We start from the raw sequence: 20826 nt of genomic DNA, 5'->3' as shown, positions 1-20826 counted from the left end.
ATAGAAATTGATGGGATCCATTGATCACTGCCTAAAACAGATCTCAAAATAAAAACTCCCAGGAATATTATAACCTATTTCTTGAGCTGCTAGGTCAAGAAGAAAATATTACAACTATCCAAAAAAACAATTCAAATCCTGTGACAGTTAAAAGGAATATATATATATATATATATATATATATATATATATATATAGACACAGGGCACAGATATGACTTGAATACAAAGGGATAATATTTTTTTTAAATGATGAAATTGACTAGTGAGAGAGGAATATACGGAGAGAAAGGAGAAGTAGAATGGAGTAAATTATCTGCCAGAAAAAAGAAACAAGAAAAAGTTTTTACAGTGGAGGGGAAGAATGGGAGGAAAGGGGAGTAAGTGAACCTTACTCTCATGAGAATTGTCTCATATATGAAATATATTAAATACTTACTCAATAGGAGTATAGATATCTACTTATCTTGCAGGAAAATAGGAGGGGGGTTAAATATGGGAAAGGGCATATTGGAGGAACTAGTGGTCAGTAGCAAAACACTTTTGAGGAGAGAGAGTGTTAAATGAGAGAGAATAAATGGGGGAAAATGCAATTAGCGATAGTAATTTTAAAAAAATTGAAGCAAGTTTCTCTGATGAAATATTATTGTTCTCTGGGAAATGATAAATAGAAGGCTCTCAGGGAAAAAAACCTGAAAGTCCTTTATGAACAAAATGATATAGACTATATACAAAGTAATATCAAAATTCTAGGATGACCAGCTGTAAAGTATTTTGTTATTTTTAGTAGTAGAGTCAATTACAACTACTCTGATGAACCTCTTATGAAAAATCATATCCAGATCCAGAGAAGAAACTGAGTCTGAATACAAATCGAAGCATTCTCCATTTCTCTATTTCTCTATTTTTAACTTAATTTTTATTGAGAGCTTTTGTTTCCATTAGCATGAGAGACCTATGTTTTCTTTCACAACTTGACTTTTACAGAAATGTTTTACATAATTTCAAGGGTGGTTTCTTAAATGTAGGTGGGTGTAAGGGAGAGAATCTAGAACTCAAAAATCTTTAAAAGAAACTTTTAAAAAAATTGAAAAAGTACACTTTTGCCGGAAAGACAAAATTTACATTCATGAAAAAAAAAAGAGGAATTGTTTAAGATAATTTAGATTAGGTATAGACAAAGTGAAAATTCCTTTAACTCCTGTCTAATGAAAAGGAAGGGAGGGAGCCTCTGGAAAGTTGAGTTTTGTTATTTTATAATAGTCTAAATTTTATCTTATGTCAGATAAGTAGGTTTAGTAGTATTTTTCTGAGGCAGGGTTTCCTATTGCTCATTAACTTTGCCCTGCTTCTTTTAGCCCTAAATTTTAGTTTAAACTGTTTACTTCCTTGACTTACTCAGGTCACTGCTAGTTGACTATGTATTTTTTGCTGTTTTTTTCTACATTCAGCATATTCCTTGTATTGACATGTCCCATGCAAGTGTATACTTTCTGAAAATAATAATTATCCAATAAACTAGGATAAGGTAAACATATATATACATTTTATACCAATTGCACCAACTCAACCAATAATTTTGCAAACATGTAGGTAGAACATGATACAGTGGCAGGTAAAGCAGTCAATGAAAGCTGGCCAAGACACTGATTTTTAAAGACAAAGGCTTCATCCATTCTCCCCAGGATAGTCTGCAGGGAATTTCTCTCTGGTTGACCTCTTACCCTTGTTTGCTATTACATCCTAAGTTTAATACTGTGTTATCTACATTTAGAACCCATCTTACCTCTAGTTGAACTCAATCATATAATTCTATAAAATATGAAGTGTATATAGAGATTCATTTCTGTGTAAGGTGTTTGCCTTAAGAAGCTGAGTCTTATTTATACTCACAGGTAAGGGCAGAAAAAATTCATAAATATATATTTCTTGCATTAAAAAATCTTTTTTGGGGGGCATAATTGGTGAGTTGTATCATATTCTTTGGGACTTCATTTGGAGTTTTCTTATCAAAGATAGTAGAATGGTTTCTCATTTCATTCTCCAACTCATTTTATGGATGAAGAAACTGAGGCAAATATGCTTAAATGATTTCTCTAGGGTCACACAGCTACTGAAGTTCTGTAGTTACATTTGAATTTAGTTCTTCTAAATCCAGCTTTGGCATTTTATTCACTACCTAACTGTCTATTAAAAACCTTGAAAATTAGATTATTCACCCCTTCCCTCTTCATCTCAATCACACTTCTTGAGTAGTTTGAGTAAATAAATTCATGGTAAAGAAAAATATTTTTAAAACATTGAGGTCTGAGAAATATTGCTTCAATTTTCAAGGACTCAGTTTCTTGCAAAATGAGGATGAGATGATTTTTCAGATACTTTCTAGATTTTACTTTTTGTAAGTTTTCCTTGAGGTTGAAGAATTTTACAATGATTGAAAGAAAATGTGTGTGTGTATGTGTGTAAAACACTGTGTTAGAATGTGTGATATGACTAGTTTTGAAGAACAATCACAGACTAAAAGGGAAGGGACTACATAAATTATTTCCTTAAAGTAACTTGATTCTTTTTCTTATATCATGGCCAAGTCTAAGATCCGTATGTAAGTAAATCACAACTGAGAGAATGTTTATTAAAAACTCATACCTTTGATGCAGAATTCTAATGTACTTATTTTAGAAAATTGCTTTTTATAGCTGCTTTGCTAAATTTTTTTGTTATCTTAAAAAAAAAAACTTTCTGACATTTTATTATTATTGACTTTCAGATATAACAGGAAAGCTACAATCAAGCCAGAATAAGTTTCAAATTTCACGGATGAGCATTTTGACAAACTCAATTTCATGAGAATCACTGGCAATATAGAAAGCAGTCTAAAACAAACTAAATGATCAAGTTGTGCCCGACTCTTTGAACAAGTTAGAATCAGAGCTAGAATTGGATGATTTAAATCCTAGGCTCATTCTACTAACTTACATTTATTTCTCTGGGCTTATTCAATTTGAAACCCATGTCCCTATTGACTTTGCAAATATACTAGTCACTTGAACTGTTGGACCTGAAAGGCAATCTTATAATTGTGAAAACTTCCCTATAATACTTGAAACTGGCATGACAGTCTATTCAACATACTCACTTTAAACCAATTAGTTAAGACCTTCCCAATATAATGGTACTATTACAAATATTTCATGTCAATGGATTGGAAAAATGAAAAGTATGGTAATGTTTTGCCCTACTTGCAAAAATGGTAATTAAAATTATTTATGGGTTATGGCTGATACATTCAAAAGCATACTTCATATTAAAAAAACAACAACTTGTGAACACTGATAATGCTATTTTTTGTTGTTGTTGTTGTATTCATATCCACTCTATGAAGATCTCTAGTAGTTTCTAAAACTGTTCAAGTTTTCAATCCAAACTTCAATGATGCTAGAATGTCATTGGTCATCATCCAGCCAGATTTAGTGCTATTAATGTTAGAGACTTTCTTAGCCATTTTAATATACAGACCTTTGTAAGATTAGGACTTAAAGGTAATTGATCCAAGGTTACTTGTTCTAATTCTACTATAACTTAATATTTATTTCTTATAAACTAGACATGTACCACTTTCACCTTGAATTATTATTGCATGACTCAAAAGGGTATTGACTAATTTGATATCATTTAATTGGGTTAGTTAAAAGATAAGATAAACTAGTATTAGCTAATTAAAATTAATATGGATTCTTTGTTGACACTGGAAATTATTGTTGTTTTTCTTCCTTCTTGAGTAGTGAAAGATCCAGATGGATTTCTTCATGTATAATTGGTTTTAATTCCTTAAAGCAGATAGGTCTCCCACAGTCAAAATTCATGTATTAAATGGGGAAAGAGAGAGGTGTTAAAACTATTTTTTAACAGAAGTTTGTGTCCAGGGTAGGATATTATTTAAATTAATGAAGACATTAAAATTCTAAAATTTCTTTCCACTCTGCTAGCCAATGCCAAATGTAATATTTATGGTTCACTGTTTCCTTTCTTCTAGCCCTTATCTAATTCAAGAGTCCACAAAATTTTTACTTTACTTTATGAACTTTATGATAATGAAGAATCTTAAGTACAATTGGATTTTGAACTCATGGTTTCAAAAGGACGCAAATTTGGGACATCTGAAGACTACTTGAAGGAAATCACATGCTTAGCTTGAAGAAAAAAAAAGATTAATAGAAGATAAGCTCACTATTTTCAATTCTTAAAGGGTGTCTGTCACAAGGAGATCATAAAGCCAACTCATATTGTCTTATGAAAGTATTTTATTAAAATTTTAGTATGATCATTTACACTTCACAAATCACCAAATGTTACAAATAAGGCTTAATTTTTTTTGTTATTTTTGTTGTCATTTTGACTATCTAGATTTTAAAAAGTGATGGGAAAAGTGTTAATAATGCAGGTTAAGTCTATCAGAGTATTGAAGAAACATTTTTTTTTCCCTCAGAGTTAATTGTTGAACATTTACTTCTAAAGAGGGATTACATTTATTCAATTTGTTCTCAGAGGACAGAGCTAAAAGTAAGAGATAGATATTATAGGGAAACATCTCAATTTTATGCAACAAAATATTTCTAAGTAAAGCAAAATATCTTGCTGGAATCTATAGGAGGCTCTTTGTCTATAAGTTTAAGACTGTTAATAGAGGCAACTTGGAGTTAGCTTAATTAATAGTACAGTGCATAATATAGTATGGATCTGGCCCTAAGTCAGAAAGGCAGAAAGAATTGAATTTAAAATTCTCCCTAAGACACTTACTAGTTGTGTGACACTGGATCAGCTAGTCAACTTCTATCTGCCTCAGGTTTTCTTAAATGTAAAATGGGAATAACATAACAGGAGCACTTGTTTCCCAGGTTTATTGTGATGATAAACTGAGATTATATTTGTTTTTATTAAAGCTTTTCATTTTTCAAAACATATGCATGGATAATTCTGGAACACGTTGTTCCAATCCCCCCCCCCCACACACACACTTCTCACCCTCTTCCCCTAGATGGCAATTAGTCTAATATATGTTAAACATGGTAGACATAAGTATTATCATTATTATCTTCATTATTTCAGATGAGGAAACTGAGGCATACAGAAATTAAATGACTTACTCAGGGTGACAAAGCTAGTAAATGTTTGAGGTAGAATTTGAATTCAAGTGCTTCTGATTCCATAGACTCTAGCCATGGTGGCAGTTTTTTTTTTTTTTTTTAAAGGAGGGGAAGGTATTTAATTGAATACATTACAAAGACTATTCTGAGAAGTGGTTCATTGGGTTCACCAGACTACTAAAGAAAACAACACAAGAAGATGAAGAACCCTTAATCTAGATGTACCTTGACATAGGTGAAGTCATGAAGACTTGAGTTTGAATCCCTTATCAGATGCTTTCTTGTTCTTAGATGGTAATTGGGCAAATTCTTTAACCTCCATCTTTGTTTCAAGATCTTCATGAATGAAATTTATATAATAATGACATCTAATTGCTGGAATATATGAGAGAATAAAAATTACAAATCTGTATATCTCAGCTATTTTCTATTTATCTTAAAAATACTCATTAAACAAGCATCAAATGTTTTTGTTTTTTCCCCAAATCATATCCTGATTCTGTATAATGCATCAGTCCCAAGTTCTCTGTAGACTTCTTTTTAAAAGCCTAATCATTAGTTTGAAAGTTTTCTAGTTTTGAAGGGAAAACTTGGTGACTGAGAGAATTATAGTAGCAACTAAATGTATTTTATCTTTGAGTGACTATTATAGATTTGCTGACCTACTCTTTAGAAATTTTGTCTTAGAAGAATTTTTAAAAAAGATAAGCAAAATTTTTCTTTGCCTCAAATCTAACAGGCAAATGACATTTGGGGCCTTTTCAACAGAGACACATTGTCTGAATGTGAAGAACTTAGGAATGACACCTATTGCCAGAGAATAGTTTCTAGTTTCTAGAGGGGGATTTCCAGCTCAGAAAAATTTAATTCTTTTAATTCCCTCCCTCCCCCAGGGTGATTTTGTGGTTTTTTTTAGAGCCAATAACTGTGTTAGATGATAACTCTAGCTTCACCCAATTGTTTGCACTCAGCTCTTCATATGAATTCCCATAAGACCCCATAAGCTCTCTTTTTTCCCTGTGTCACTACATGAATGGCTACTTGCTCCCCAACAGAGCCTGCTTACTAATCCAGCCACATGTGAGGCATGCTCCATCCCTGCTCTGTACCTATTTTGTACCCTCATATGGATCACCTTAGGGCCATGTTTTTGTTCTTTGTTTAGTACATCATTCCTATTGTGTAATGTCATGGATACTGATGATGTCACATAAATATTGAGTAATAATTTAGATACTGGAACAGGACATTCATTTAGATATAGGAAAAGACATTAGTGAAATATATTAAAAAGGGAAAAATACAAGGAAATAGATTTACTTGCTCAATATATGAAAACAGAGAATGTATGAAAGCATAACTATATGTATGTGCATATATATATGCTTTTTCTCTTCCTCTTGGTAGTCTTGAGGATTACAGAAATTCCTTTTTTATTATTATAGCTTTTTATTGGCAAAACACATGCATGGATAATTTTTCAACATTGATCCTTGCAAACACTTCTATTCCAACTTTTCCTCTCCTTCCCTCCACCTACTCTCCTAGATGTCAGGCAGTCCCATATATGTTAAATATGTTAAAGTATATGTTAAATGCTATATATGTGTACATATTTATACAGTTCTCTTGTTGCACAAGAAAAATCAAATTTAGAAAGGTAAAAATAACCTTGGAAGAAAAAGAAAAATGCAAGCAAACAACAGAAAGAGTTCAAATGCTACATTGTGGTCTATACTCATTTCTCAGTGTTTTTACTCTGGGTGTAGCTAGTTGTTCATCACTGATCAATTGACACTGAATTGGCTCCTCTCATTGCTGAAGATAGCCACTTCCATCAGAATTGATCCTCATATAGTATTATTATTGAAGTGTATAATGATCTATTGGTTCTGCTCATTTCACTTAGCAACAGTTCATGTAAGTCTGTCCAAGCCTCTCTTTATTCATCCTGCTGGTTATTTCTTACAGAACAATAATACTCCGTAACATTTATATAACATAATTTATTTAGCCATTCTCCAATTGATGGGAATACATTCAGTTTCCAGTTTCTAGCCACTATGAAAAGGACTGCCACAAACATTTTTGCACATACAGGCCCCTTTCCATCTTTCCATTCTTTAAGATCTCTTTGGGATATAAGCCCAGTAGTAACACTGCTGGATCAAAGGGTATGCACAGTTTGAAAACTTTTTGGGCATAATTCCAAGTTGCTCTCCAGAATGGTTAGATTCATTCACAACTCCACCAAAAATGCATTGGTGTCCCAGTTTTCCCATGTTCCCTCCAACATTCATCATTATCTTTTCCTGTCATCTTTGCCAATCTGATAGGTGTGTAGTGGTATCTCAGAGTTGTCTTAATTTGCATTTCTCTGATCAATAATGATTTGGAGCATATTTTCATATGAATCGAAATAGTTTCAATTTCATCATCTGAAAAATTGTCCATATTCTTTAACCATTTATCAATTGGAGAATGGCTCGAACCATTATAAATTTGAGTCAATTCTCTATTCTAATTTCCAATTTTCCCAGCAGTTTTTGTCAAATAATGAATTCTTATAATAAAAAAATTACTGTAGACAAAATAAAATTCTGGGGGTCTAACAGCCAAGACAAACCCAAAGACTATATGAATATAATTATAAAATGCTTCTCACACAAATAAAATCAGATCTAAACAAAAAAAATAGTTTTTTATTTTCAAAATATATGCAAAGATAATTTTCAACACTTACTCTTTTTTTTTTTTTTTTTTGCTGAGCTAGTTGGGATTAAGTGACTTGCCCAGGGTCACACAGCTAGGAAGTGTTAAGTGTCTGAGGTCAGATTTGAACTCAAGTCCTCCTGACTTCAGGGCTGGTGCTCTATCCACTGCGCCACCTAGTTGCCCCTCGACACTTACTCTTACAAAACCATGTGTTCCATTTTTTTCTCCCTTCTTTCTCCCCACCCCCTCTGCCAGACAGCATGTAGTTCAATATATGTTAAACATGTACAATTCTTCCATATGTATTTTCACATTGATCATGGTGCACAAGTAAAATCAGATCAAAAAGAAAAAAATAAGGAAGAAAACAAAAAGGAAACAACAAAAAAGGTGAAAATACCATGTTGTGATCCACATTCAGTCCTCACAGTCCTCTCCCCAGATCCAAATGGCTCTCTCCATCACAAGTCTATTGGAATTGGCCTGAATCACCTCAATCAACCTCGATGTTGAGAAGAGCAAGGACCATCAGAGTTGATAATCACATAATCTTGTTGTTGCTATTATAATGTTCTCTTGGTTTTACTTAACTCACTTAGCATCAGTTCATGTAAATCTATTCAGGTCTTTTTGAAATCATTCTGCTGATCATTTCTTATAGCACAGTAATATTTCATAACATTCAAATATTGTAACTTGTTCAGCCATTTCCCCACTTGATGGGCATCCTCTCAGTTTCCAGTTTCTTGCCACTACAAAAACATTTTTGTACTTGTTAAGCTAATTAAAGATCTGCTTATCATACATGGATATTGTCATTATTAATGGGTAGTGAAAATAGAACATTTGATGTGTAGGCAGAAAAACCTGACTTCCTTGCTGCTTTGGATGCTTATTAGTGCTGTGAACTTTAGCAAATTGCTTAGCATCTCTATATCTCAAACTAGCTCTTTTTGATAATCTCTGATAGATCTAACCACTATGCCTAAGTTGCCTTTTGACACACAATTTGTGGGCCTCTTTTTCGATTGGTGAGGTCTTCCTGGAATTTCTATTTTGGGAGAAGTGTCCAGAACAAACAACTTTCTTTTTCTTTCTGAGGTACGTACCATACCCCAAGCTTTCATGTGTCATCTTCCCATGTAAATTCCTCTTGGAATTTGTATTGCCAGATTGCTATTTACATTCAATCTTAGTCAATTGTCATTGTTTGGGTCCAAATTGACAAGAATTGAATGTAAATAGCAATCATTTCTACTTTGATCAGAAACTCTAAGGGTCTTTCCTTCTCAGATTTATTTATGTATTTAATTGTTGTTGTTGTTGTTGTTGTTTGTACTAGGTGAAAGAGATCTTTTGCCTCATTTGTTATCTAGCCTTAATCATTGAATGGGTGCAGCCTCAATCAAACTGAGACCTGTTGAATAACTTAGCTTAAAAAGGTCAAAGTCTCCCATTGCATCCAGGGCCTTCTCCAGTCACCTTGATTTATATCTTGCCACTGGAATGAGATGGCTTTGGAAGGGAAAGTGAGACAAGTGACCTTGTATAGTTCTCCCTCACTTAAATCCAATTCCTTGGTATATCATGGCATCATTTCTCTGATGTCATGGTCTTCCTCAAGAGCAAAGGACAAACAATATCCCCAGAATATAGCACTGTGTTTGATATATATTTAGGGCTTAATAAATACTTGTTGGCTGACTGTCTTAGTTTCTTTGCATCTCTGTTTTCTCATATATAAAGGTAAGAGATTGGATTAAATGGACTCTATATTTCCTGTCGGTTCTAAAACTATGAGTCTCATAAAATTGTACATATTAAATTGTTAGACCTTTTGATTCAATTCAGGCTAGTTGGGGAAATAGACAAAAATTACAAAAAGAAATAAAAGGAAAAAAAAGAAAGAAAGAAATAAGGAAAGACTATACCTGTTCTGAAAGGAGCTTACCTTTGTGTGGAAAGGTGAAGAACTTACAGATAAAGCACATATTGATCAGAGACTGTTAACTAAAGTAGATCAGGCCTATAGGCGCCAGTCGCATGATTTTAGATGAGACCTGGACTGCATTCCTGTTGGAATCCTTACTAACTGCTAACTAATTAGAGTTGATCTAATCTTAAGATGTTTTGGGCAGAACCTGAAACAAGGTACTAAGTAGAACTAATTAATACAAGGCTTGTGTTCACACCTTTACTCATTGAAGTTCAATGAGTTCACACCTCCCTTGAAGCTCGTTGGGCCAGAGAGCACTATGGGAGAAAACCCATAATCCCTCTCTCTCGTATCCCACAATTCCTCCCTCTTGGATAAAAGAAACAGACAGAAGCTCTCGGTCAGATTTCAGTAGAGTTACGCCAGAAGCCCTCTCTCCGAGGCAAGGCAGAATATTTTCCACTTGGCTGGCTGGTGGCAGAAGTGTTCGCTGGAGAGAGGAAGACGCTACAAGTCGAGATTTCACCGGAATGACATGAAGACTGGAGCTGGGGAGGCTGAAGAAAGCAGAATCAGAGGCTGAAGGACCAGACCTTTGGATTTAAAGACATTTGGAGAGAGCTCTTGGAACCAAGCAGAGAGATAGGCCTCTAAGCTAACCGGGCTATATTGGGATAATAAAAGATCTGAACTTTTATCACCTGGCTGCGTTTTGAGAAGAAAAAGCTCACAACATTTTGGCGCCCAACGTGGGCTGGCTGATCGTGCTAGACTCGAGAGAAACGACTCTGCTGCAGAGAACACTTTTGACGGACTTCAGTGGAGCTACGCCAGAAGCCCTCTCTCCGCGGCAAATTGGTGCTTGGGCCCCCCAGAAGGAGATAAGAGAGATCTTCCATCTCTGTTGGAGGCAGAAGAAGGCAGAGGCAGAGGCTGAAGGACAGAACCTTTGGATTTGGAGACATCCGAAGGGCTCTAAGCCTCTAAACCGGCTGTCCTCTGAGAACAAACTCCAACATTTGAACTCTAACACAATCTTATCATCTGCAAAAAGGGATAATTGTATTTCCTCATTGTTATTCTTATTTCTTCAATTTATTTTTCCTCTCATTTCTATAATTAGCATTACTAGTATAATACTTAATAATAATGATTGAAATGCACATCTTTACTTAGTCCCTGATCTTATTGGAATGGTTTCTAGTTTACCCCCATTTCATAAAAAAAGCTCCATTTATTCCTATGAGTTTTTAAATTTTTTAAAAAGTAGGAATAGATGTTGTCTTTTGTAAAAAATCTTTTTTCTGCATCTATTGAAATAATCATCTTTTTTGTTGTTTTTGTTATTGCTACCCAGGCGACATAAATATAATATCTGATTCAGCCTATTCAGTAGGTGTGGTACAAAGAATTGCCACAGCCCAAATAAAATTTGCAGCTTCTAATATATATCAGCTCTTTAAGGAACTTCAAGAGCAAGTGAGAAAGCATCCAGGAAAGATTTATATCCTGCATGTCCATTCACATAGTGGACTTCCAGGTCCTATTTTTGATGGAAATTCAAAGGCAGATAGCCTTTTAACTATGTTGGCCAGTACGCCTTTATTTCAGGAGGCCCAGGAATCCCATTCTAAATACCATCAGGCTGCTCGAGCTTTGCGTTTACAGTTTGGGATTACAAAAGAAGAAGCTAGGAGCATAGTGAAAAGCTGTACAGCTTGCCTTCCCTTCCACGCTCCTACACTGCCTCCAGGGAAGAACCCTCGTGGTTTGAGACCCAATGAAATCTGGCAAATGGATGTGACTCATTATAAATCTTTTGGTCGTCTGTCTTTTATCCACATTGTGGTAGACACCTTTTCAGGATTCACTTTTGCCATACCAGCAGCAAAAGAGACAGCCCGAGTGGTCACTGAATTCCTCATTCAAGCATTCGCAATTATGGGTGTGCCACAAGAAATAAAAACAGATAATGGACCGGCATATACCTCCAAACATTTTGAACACTTTTGTGCACAATATAAGATTCTACACACTACTGGCATACCCTTCAATCCTCAAGGTCAAGCAATAGTAGAAAGAAGAAACAGAGACATTAAGACACTCCTCCAAAAACAAAAGAAAGGAGGAGCCACGGGTAACCCTAGAGAACTTCTAAATTTAGTTCTCTATACCATTAATTTTTTAATCTTTGATAAAGATGCACTGGCTCCAGCAGACAGGTTTTATAACCCACCAGAAGAGCAGTGTCCAGTGCGAGCAGCTCCACTATCTTTAGATAATCGCCAGGTGATAAAAGTTCAGATCTTTTATTATCCCAATATAGCCCGGTTAGCTTAGAGGCCTATCTCTCTGCTTGGTTCCAAGAGCTCTCTCCAAATGTCTTTAAATCCAAAGGTCCTAAATCAAACTGCCTAGGCAGATGGAAAAAAGAGATGTATTTTCATATAATAATGATTTGGAAAAGAGGCAAGATACATAATTAAATAAATCTTTATTATCCATCTAGTTTGTGTAATGTGCTAGGTATTGAAGGAATTTAAATTAGGTTATGTTCCTGGAAGGCATTTATAATTTAATTTGAAGGAGAGAAAATTAAAGATACAGATAAATAATTCAGAATAAAAGGAAAAAAAAACACAACAGAAAAGAAAAAAAAAACAGAAGAAAAAAAGGAAGGGAAGGAGATGGCTCAATGGGTAGAGCACCAGCCCTGAAGTCAGGAGGACCTGAGTTCAAATCCAGCCTCAGACACTTAACAATTCCTGGTTGTGTGACCATGGGCAAGTCACTTAACCCCAACTGCCTCAGCAAAAAGCAGTGGGTAGAGCAAAAAGCAAAAAGAAGAGAAACCAACAGGAAGCCAGCTAGCAGAGCAAGTGAGGGCAAAATGTGGTGAGCTTTTTCTTCTCAAAACACAGCCAGGTGCAGATGGATCTGAATCGGTCCCTGTTCACATTCCATTGTCCAAAGAAGGAATTAAGTGGCCGAAGCTGTATATCACCTTTTTCACTGCATTTCACTGACCAAATAGGGGGATAAAGGATTATGTAACCAATCACAGCCTGTAAAGGGTGGGATTTGGGGGGTAATTTGTCTGAAATGTAAAAGTTGTAAGCATCTTCAAGTGAATGACTCTCCTCCTGTTGGTATCCTTGCTGTCCTTTCGGGCCCACAGGCCAGGATGGTCCACTTCTCGAGATTCTAATAAATTCTTTCTGTACATCATTTGAAATGACTCCTGAATAGTCAGTTTGGGTAGGTGTAATTGCCCCAAACACCTTGGGTTTTTCAATATGTAAGAGAAAAGTAAATAAAAGATAATTTGAGGAGAATGAGAGCAGTCACAACTAAGAACATCATGAAATAAGATTTTTTTTGTTTTTGTTTTTATTTTTAGCTTATGGGCTTTATATTAAGGGTAGACAGGGGAAATGAAACTGATTTTAAACTACTAATAGATTTATTTACTTCAGAAAAATACTTCTTTGAAAGATATGGATCCTGAGACTTTGAATAAAACCCAACTGAAATATCGACTAAATGTATTGCAACAATTTTTTTTTTGGCTGAGGCAGTGGGGGGTCAATTGGCTTGTCTAGGGTCACACAACTAAGATGTGCTAAGTGTCTGAGGCAAGATTTGAATTCAGGTCCTCCTGACTTCAGGGCTGATGCTCTACCCACTGTACCATCTAACTGCCCCATGAAATAGGATTCTTGAAAAAGGTTCTAAAGAGAAGTGTTTTGGTATTTTTTATACCATTTTCTCTAGGCTATTAGTAGCAATGGTTGTATTTCCTTTGATTCTCTAGTCCTGTTAAACATTTCATTCTCCTTTTCCTCTTTATGTGGTATTAGATTCCAGCACTTTCTACTTCTCTTTTCAATTTCTTCTAGTCTTTTCCATTTCAGTGTTTTGTCACAGTGACAAAGAGACAGAGAGAAGTTGCCATTAACACCCAAAGAAGAAATAGTGACAGTGGTGCAGTGGTTGATTTCTTGTCTTTGTGTTATCCCTTCCAGAGAAATCTAGTAAGAGAATGGATATTTGAGAAGGCCAGCCCAAGAATTGGGAAAATGGGAGAAAAAACAGGCAATTACTAGTTAGAAATTGGAGTCATGCTTTGACTAACTGCTAATTGTGTTAGGGATGATAGGGAGATGAGACACTTTATCACATTTTAAAAGTGAATCCATTTTATCTCCCTGAGAAGGGAAAAAAAAAAAACTCAATGAAGATATGTTATGAAAAACTCTCCAATAGGCAGTTAAGTTGGTTTTTGTTTATCCCTTGCCTCATGTCAGGCTTTAATGTCTTCAGACTCCTGTGACCAAATTTATAGATGGATATTTCCTAGCTGCACAGGGCAATCCTTGCAATAGCAAGGAAGTGTTTTGTTACCTGAGCATTCACAAATGTATGAAAATATGGTTAAAAGTAACGGATGGGACATGAAGGAATTATAAAAGATAAGTATAGTAGTTTTAACTATTTTAATTTGAAGTAGTATGATACTTCAGAAAAAGTGTTGGATCTGGGGTAAGTGCATCCGAATTCATATTTTTCTTCTACCACTTAACACTTGCCAAACACTTTTGTAAGTAAGTCCTAATTTTCTGGACTCAGTTTCTTCATCTAAAAAAGTGAAGGGGTTGGACTAGGTTACGTCTAGGTCTCTTCCAAATACAAATTATCCTGTGATGATTCTGGGAGTATAAAAAAGAATGCTGAAGAGTTCATAAAAATGTTATTAATTAGGGGAAATTGGGTTATAGTTCAAAATGGAGAGTTTTAGATTAATTAGATTAATTAATTCTAAAATTTAGAGTTTCAAAATTTCAAAATGGAGAAATACCTGGATTTCAAAAGAACAGCTCTAATGCTAGCACCCTCTTAATTCAATTCAATGTTGGGACATAAATGAGGCACTCATAAATCATTAAATATTTAACACAAGGTTTGCAGTTCATTCACATCCAACTCTTCTTAATCTCATGGACTATGACATGCTGATATTGCTCATGTGGTTTTCTTGTTCTTTTATGCCACAGTTCTCTTTTGTTGTTCTGACTCAGTTTCCTTAATTATCCTGACCCAGTCCTGACTCAGGTTCTCTAATTGTTCTGCTTCAGTTTATAATTGTCTGCTCAGTCCTACATAAATACTCCTCCCTCTTTATCAGAATATTTGATAAAGATAAAAGATCTTATGTTTTAGAATATCAGAATGCTTCTCCCCATCCCAAGCTACCTGAATGTCAGATACCTTCTTATCAAGATGTCTCTCCCCATCTCCAGTGGCTCACCCCACTCTGTCAGAGTCCCATTCCCACTCTCAGCACCCTGACCTCGCCACTGCCTCAGTCTACCCCCTGAGTCTGAGCCACATATATATAGGTTATTGAGAACTCACATTGTTTGCTAGATTCTTGGAGAAGATAGTCTCATTTAGCCCTGGGACCAAACCATGGATCCATTTGGTCCCAGTAAATCTCTCTCTTTCAAATAAAATATTAAATACTCTCTAATTTCTATCTTGCCTCAGTTTCTCTGGCATTACAATAAAAAATCCTGGAATGGGTTGCTATTTCCTTCTCCAGTAGATTAAAGCAAACAGATGTTAACTGCCTTATTGCATGTAAATTCATATACAAAAACTGCTATTTGCCCAGAGTTATACAGGTAGTAAATGTCTGAGGTCATTTTTGAACTCAGGTCTTACCTGATTCCAGACCCATTGAGTCATTTTGCTGCCAAAGTAAGCATAAGGTTTTACTCTGCCCTAAAACAATAAGGATATGCATTAAGGATACATATAATGGTACTTAGCTTCTTTAAGAACAGTAAGTTCACATCTAAATGGAAGAATTTCTGATCAGTGGGGCAAGGTAAAGTGAATTGTTCCAAGGATTCTAGTTTTCATATAGTTCCAGGAATTTTTATTCTCTTATTTGACTAGGAAGCTGCAATAGGGAAAGTTGGGAACAATCAAGTCCCAGGGACAAATTTTTTTCCTAGGCCTACCCCATGTTGAGGGGAAAGAGGGACCATGGAGGGAACCAACAACAGGGAAGGCAAAATCAATCATGCAGGACAATCAGATCCAGCTTAGTCTTATTTACAGGCAAAGTCTCTTCCATGTTGTCGGTGTAAGGAAAGAGTTGGTCAGGGAAATGCTTGGACTATCATACCAGAGAGTCAGTGAGCTGTAGTAGAAGGAATACTTGTTTTTGATTCAGAAGGTCTGATTCTATTACTTACTAGCTGTGTGATTTTGTACTTATCTGTAAACTTCAATTTTCTTATCTGTAAGCTGAGAGGATAATATTATTTATGTTGTCTTGTGAAGAGCAAATGGAATACTGCATATTGAGTAATTCATATATATGAAACATTGACCTCTTCAAAATTCTCCCACGAATATAATACAGATATTGCTTCATAGGAAATTGTGAGCAACAGAAATAATTCAAATAAAGCAGTTCTCTTTAGAAGACAACTTGGGAAGACCTAAAAAGACAACCTCTGGAAATAGAGGTTTGGCCCTGGTTTGAAGTGCAAAAGCCTCCAGGTAGGTTCCACTGGATCAACAAACAACAAGCCCTGGGGGAAGTCAGCAGGCTCAGCTTCCAGAACTGAGTGGAAGAAAACTGAAGGACCCTCCATTGTTGTGGGAGACCAGGCCTAGTTGAGCTAACCAGATTGATCCTAGACAATGGCTGTGGGTGAGGACTAAGCACAAACTTGAGGAATACAGCAGCAGAAGGATGGGAACTCTGCTGTCTGTGGGTACTTGCAGAAGAATAGAGTACCTTGTTTGGTTATGATTCTATGGCATCTGGATGAGCGGAAATTTGTGGCCCCAAAAGGGACCACAGAGAGCCAGAGTGTTTGCAGTGACTATGTGGTGAGGGCTCTAGCCATGGTTCAGAAGAGGAAAGGAGTACCAAAAACTGGGCTCCCATCTAGAGCTTACATACAGTATGTAAAACCTAAAAGCTGAAGCATCATTTCCCACAACTCAAAAAATATCAATGAGTAAACAAAAGAGAAAGAACCCCAATCATAGATAGCTGCTAACATGGAGTCAGAGAAGATGTGGATAAATACTCAGAAGATAGCAAAGCTTTAAAAAGACACTCCTTCTCCAAAGAAAAATATCAAATAGTTATAAGAGTTCTTAGAAAAGCTTAAAAAGGACTTTAAAAATCAAATGATAGAGATTGAGGAAAAATTAGGGAGAAAATCAGTGTGGGAAAATCAAAAAAATTATGAAAAGAAAGCCAGTCAACAGGAAGAAGAAAAAAAAACTTAAGAAAAAAAATAACTATTTAAAAACTAGAATTGAGCAAGATGAATCTAATTATAGGACACCAAGAAATAATAAAACAAAATTAAAAGAAGAAAAAATAGAAGGGAATGTTAAATATCTCATTAGAAAAACAACTGATCTGGAGGACAGATTGAGGAGAGACAATATAAGAATTGTTGGTTATGATTAAGAAAAGATTCTAGATACAATACTATAAGAAATTATTAAGTAAAGTCACCCTGAAGCACTAGAACAAGAGGTTAAAATATAAATAGAAAAAATTCATCAATCACCACCTGAAAGAGATTCTAAGATAAAAACTTACAGCAATATCATAGCCAAATTCTGGAATTTCCAAGTTAAAGAGAAAATGTTACCAACAACAAGAATCAATCAATTAAAATACTGTGGAGTTACATTTAAGATAACACAAGATCTAGCAGTTTCTGCTTTAAAAGATTGAACACCATATTTCAAAGAACAAAGATCTGGGCTTGTAACCAAGAATAACTTAGCCAGCAAAGCTGAGTATAATCCTGATTGAAAAGAAAAAAAGGTTATTAATGAATTGGGAGACTTTGAAGATGATATGATGATACACTTAGAATCCTAGAGAATCAACTACAAAACTACTTGAAACAATTAACAACTTTAATAATGTAGCAGGATATAAATAAATGCAAATAAATCATCAAAATTTTTATATGGCACTAACAAAATCCTGCAAGAGGAGGGTGGTAAGAGATACCCTATTAAAAATTGTAAACAGTATAAAATACCTAAGAAAATAGTTGCCAAGTAGACCCAAGAATTACATGAACATAATTATAAAACACTCTTTGTATAAATCAAATCATATTTAGAAGTAGTAATTGTTCATGGATAGATAAGGTCAATAATATAAAAATGAGATTTTTACCTGATTAATTTAATTATTCAATGCCATTCCAAGTATATTAACAAAAAATTACTGGATTAGAAAAAATAATAACAGAATTCATTTGGAAGAAGAAATGATCAAGAATTTCAATGAAACTAATAAAAAATGTGAAAGAAGGAAGTTTGGTAGTGCCAGATTTTAAACGATAAGGTAGTGTTTATCAAAACTATCTGATACTGGATAAGAAATAGAAAGGTAGATCAATGGAGCATAGTAGATTTACAATACACAGTAGTAAATGCTTATAGGAACCCTGTATTTGACAAATATAAACTCTTGAAATTTGAGTATGAGCATTCATTATTTGGTAAAAAAAAATTGTTGTAAAAGCTGCAAAGCAGTCTGGCAGAGATTGGGCATAAATCAATATTTACACTATTTAACAAGACAAAGCCAAAATGAGTACCTGACCTAGATATATAGGGAGATATCAAAGAAAATCAGAAGAACATGGAATATATTAAGTTATAGATATGAGACTTACAGATTAGAGAACAACTATGTGTAAACAAGAGCTAGCATTGTAAATTGTGAAATAGATAAATTTGATTACATTAAATTAAAAAGATTTTATACAAATAAAACCAATATAGCTATAATTAGAAGGAAAGCACAAAATTGGGGAAATATTTTATAAACAATCTGTTGGCTAAAGGTCTCATTTTCATACATATAAAGAAATGTGTTAACTTTATAAGAATATGACTCATTCTCCAATTGATAAATGGTCAAAGGATATGAATAAATAGTTTTTCAATGAAGAAACCAAAATTATACTTAGTCATATTTAAAAAAATACTTCTACATGTACATTGATTAGAAAAATGCAAATTAAAACAACTTGGAGATATTATCTTTCCCCATCAGATTGGCTAAGATGATAAATACTCTTTAATAAATTAAAAAAAAAAACAGCAGAGAACAACAACAACAAAAAAAAACTTAGGAGGAAAAGCAGGGTAGCTTTGAAAATAATCTGTAGTATTTATTACATAGTTGTTTTTTGTAAGTACAGTCTGAAATGAAAATTCATGGTATAATGTTGAATTTTCCCTTTATGCTGTGCAGTGCACATGGAAACTTTTTTTCTTTTGATTTCTTTTGTATTTTTGTTAATATATCCTATATCCTGTGGGAAGGAGATGCCTCTCTCTAATTCTTCACTGATAAATATCTTTATTTCCTTCAATTATAGCTAAATAGAAAGTATATTCCAAATAGAAAGTATATTCTAAACCTATATCAACAGTATTTTTATTCTAAGAATCAGAGTTCTATTAACTTCCCTTCCTTTTTCTATAGGAGAATGAATGAAAAATCATTTATTAAGCATTTACTGTGTATAAAGTACTGCTTAAGTGATAGGAAAACAAACTAAAAGACAAGACATCTCCTGTTTTCAAGATATACACTTTTTAATAGGGAGAGACAGAACATTTAGGAAATATCTTTTGCAGGTGAGATGAAAGGCACCACTTGTCCTTTAAGTGAAGCAATAAAATATATGGTAATATATAACATATTAATGTTATTTTAATTGATAAAATTACAGCCATTTCTTTCAAATATTGCACAATTTCGAGATGAGAAGAGCTGATGACCATTTGTCAGAGGTCTTTGATGTAGATTTTGGTGGCGAAAAAGGGATGGCATGTAGGAAAATAAATGGTCATTGAAATCCTAAATTCTATGATTCTATATAGAGATTATCATTTAGAATTAAAACCAAATGTCCATGATTTCTTGATTTCTGCCAAAAGAAAAAACATGGGACAAAGGAAGAATACCACTAAAATCAAGAGAGAGTACATGGCTTATAGACTTGTAATGCTGAGCTCTTAGAAGATGTCCTGATTTCTTCTATAAACATGCATTCCCAGAAAAAAAAAACCTTGGGTTGCCAGAGGGCATGAAACAAATACCTGAGGTTTCCAGGGCTATTGCCTCAGAACAGGGCTGAAGTTTCTCTTTCATTCTAAGATTTTAAAATTTGCCCAAAGATGTAATAATAATATTAAAAAAGCATGAAGGGCCAAGGAAAAGGTATAGTGATTCGCAATGGGTAAACAGTTCTTTAGGGGAATCATGCTGAAATGTTGGGCAGATAAAGAAATAAACAAAGTCTCTGCTGTCTCCTTGTCCCCAGAGTGATGGAAGGGTCCATATTCCTGGCTGAATTTTGGCTCTTGTATGTCCAGGCCAACAATTAAAAATGATACTTTTTTATTGTCTTCTCTAACCTTCCAATTATCCCTTTCAATGTTTAAACAGGGTGGTAGAAATGTTACTTTTCCCCCAATGGTTTTATGTTTGCCAAGGAAAATACAATTTGACATTTCCCCAGAATAACGGTTTATTCAAGAAGTAACAGAGAGAGAGAGAGAGAGAGAGAGAGAGAGAGAGAGAGAGAGAGAGGAGAGAGAGAGAGAGAGGAGAAAGAGAGAGAGAGAGAGAGAGAGAGAGAGAGAGAGAGAGAGAGAGAGAGAGAGAGAGAGAGAGAGAGAGAGAGGAAAAAAATTGAGAAAGGAAGGCAAAGATGAAGTTCAGGCAGAGGTCATATTGATAATGTAGAAAACTCAGAAAGAAATATAGTAGACACCCCTTGCCATGACCCAAAACTTTGTTAAATTCATCTCATCAGAAGGCATATGATCATGAAGGTGATAATACTGTTCCCCAATCATTGCATGAGGTAATTAGGATCCCTAGCCCTGGCATGTTATTTGACAGAAGTGAGCTGGCTGAGCAAGGAACAACTCATTGTTGTTTCTCCCCATC

Source organism: Antechinus flavipes, chromosome 1 (assembly GCF_016432865.1).
Source record: "Antechinus flavipes isolate AdamAnt ecotype Samford, QLD, Australia chromosome 1, AdamAnt_v2, whole genome shotgun sequence".
NCBI classification, from domain to species: domain Eukaryota; kingdom Metazoa; phylum Chordata; class Mammalia; order Dasyuromorphia; family Dasyuridae; genus Antechinus; species Antechinus flavipes.
Note: the sequence above shows the minus strand (reverse complement) of the source record.